The following is a 2646-nucleotide window of genomic DNA, read 5'->3' as shown; positions in this document are numbered from 1 at the left end:
TCTGTGGAAAGACCCTCATTTTATATTTGAAGCACTTACCTGCCTACTGTTGTAAAGCAGCCACTGTACTATTTAAGGGGCTATCAGAATAGGAACTGCCATTGTGAGTATTTATAATGGGGGGGGGGGGGGGATTACATTCTTATCCTGTATCCCTTGTTTTTGCCTAGGGTACCCATAAAGGGCACCCTTCCCTTGCTCCCCCAGTAGTCAGTGTTCTCTTCTCTCCAGTGTTCTGGATCCTCTGTGTCCTGCATTTCATGTAATGGCACCAAAAGAAAAGAAGCTTTAGAGGACCGGTTGTGGTGGGGAGATCCAGTCTGGCAGCTGGCCCAGCATTGTATCAGGATAAGGAGACAGCTCTGGATAAACAAATCAGAGCAACTGTTGGTGACAGTGGAGCTCTGCTGGTTAGCACTGTGAGAGCCACACTGATCTGCAGCTGCATGGTCACTTTGACAGCCCAGTTGCCCTCTGCATTCGTTTATCAGCAAAAGCTGCTGTAGCAATTCTGCAGCTGTCATCAGCGCAATCGCAGGTATATAGCACAGACTCCTGAAGACCAGCCCTCCACTCCGAGGTCCACGTGCAGTCTCTGTTCAATCTGATTGGTCCATATATTATATCATCAGCTTGGTTTTAGAGATCTAGTTTAAGTGGTGTGACATCCATGCTGATATGTCGGTTATTAAGTTAGTAATGCGAGAGGAGCCTGAAGGAGTGAGGTGAGGAGTAGACAGATTTGGGTGTTATTGGTGTATAGAGGGTATTGGGCAGTTAAGTGACCAAGGAAGGTGGTGTATATGGAGAATAGAAGGGGTCCAAGAACAGAGCCTTGGGGACCCCCATAGAAAGGGGCAATGGAGAGATGGAGACCGTTGTAGATAACACTGAGCCTAGGTTTACACTGTAGCGATGCGGAAACCAGCGCCAGTTCCAACATCGCATCTCTCATGCAGGCAGTTCACACTGCCCTCTGAACTGCTGTGGGTGTCAATGCAATATTGACACCCCAGGACAGCTCGCAGTGTGAAGTGTGGGCTTGGAAAGGAATCGGATTGCATGGGTGGGAAAACCCATACAATCCGATTCCAGTGCGGGGAAAAAAGTCCCTGCACCTTTTTTGTGTGCGAAACCAATGCAAGTTCAGCCATACTAACTGTATGGCTGAACTCTCATTGCACAAACATCGCATGTGATCAGCTCCACAGTGCGGGTGCAAACTGCATGCGATGTCTGTGTTTTTGCATATGTGTGAACTCGGGCTGAAGGAGTGTTAGGTAGGCAGAGAACCAGGATAGAGCTGAATCTTGAAGGCCGAGGACACTGCGTTTATTGAGAAGGAGTTGGGTGGTCAACAGTATCAAAGGCCGCGGAGAGGTCTAGTAGTAAGAGTATTGACTAGTGGCCATTGGTTTTAGCAATTAGAAAATCGCTGGTGAGTTTTAGTAAGTCTGTTTCTGTGGAGTGCTGCAAGCGAAATCCAGACTTTGTGGTCAAGAATGTTATTTTCACTGAGGTAGGAGTGGAGACTGTTGTAGACTAAGCATTCTAGAAGTTTACAGGTGAATGGCAGCAATGAGATGGGTCTTGGGTTGTTCAGGTTGGTGGGGTCCAGTGAGGGCTTTTTACGTATGGGGGTGATCTGCGCATGTTTAGAGGGGAGGTGAGGGTGCCACTAGAGGGGGAGAGATTGAAAATGTGAGTGAGGGAGCATAGGATAGCATAAGAGGGCGACCATAGTAGTTGTGAGGGAAAAGGATCCGAGGGACAATTTGTTAGGTGGGCATCTGAGAAGTTTTGTAACCTCTTCAGTAGTAGCCAGTTCAAAAGAGGAGTGTTGACTGCTGTTAAGGTATGTTGAGTAGGGAAGGTGTCCTCATGTATTGCATTAATCTGGTCTTTGAAGTGATTGGCAATCTCTTGGGCAGTTAGTGGGTAGAGGGGGTGGGGGGGATGAAACAGAGGTAAAGGTTCAGAAGAACCGATGGGGATTGGATGACTAGATATTGCTATGAGAGGCAAAGTAGGTTTGTTTGGTAGCATTGAGGCAGGAATTGTATTTTCGGAGGACAGATTTATATAGGGTAATGTCCTGCAGGCATTTGGTTTTACGCCATAGTTGTTCAAGAGCACAGCGGTTCTCTTGAGATTTCTAGTGTTGTCAGGGTTAGTTAATAGATGGATGAAGATAGGTGGATAGAGAGCGGGAATCTGGCTTCAAATAAGTTAGTGATACTAAAGCTCTTTTTTTTATTTTTTTTTTTTTTAAACATATGCTTGCTTCCATTGTGCAGCTCGTTTTGCACAGAGTGGCCCTGAACCTGCTCTTCTGGGGTCCCTTGCTGGCTCCTCCCCCCCACATTAGATAACCCCCCTAGGACAGTGATGGCGAACCTTGGCACTCCAGATGTTTTGGAACTACATTTCCCATGATGCTCAACTACACTGCAGATTGCATGAGCATCATGGGAAATGTTGTTCCAAAACATCTGGGGTGCCAAGGTTCGCCATCACCGCTCTAGGAGAAGCACTCTCCATAGGGGGTTGCCTTGCGGGTGCGCTCCCGAGTCTACCTGACGGTAGAGCCTGATATGTAGCAGATGGCCTCTTACACCTGACTCGAGGCCCCCCTATTAGAGCAGA

The sequence above is a fragment of the Lithobates pipiens genome, unplaced genomic scaffold, assembly GCF_037356315.1.
Source record: "Lithobates pipiens isolate NorthernLeopardFrog02 unplaced genomic scaffold, aLitPip1_a1.2 Scaffold_22, whole genome shotgun sequence".
In the NCBI taxonomy this organism is placed as follows: Eukaryota; Metazoa; Chordata; class Amphibia; order Anura; family Ranidae; genus Lithobates; species Lithobates pipiens.
Note: the sequence above shows the minus strand (reverse complement) of the source record.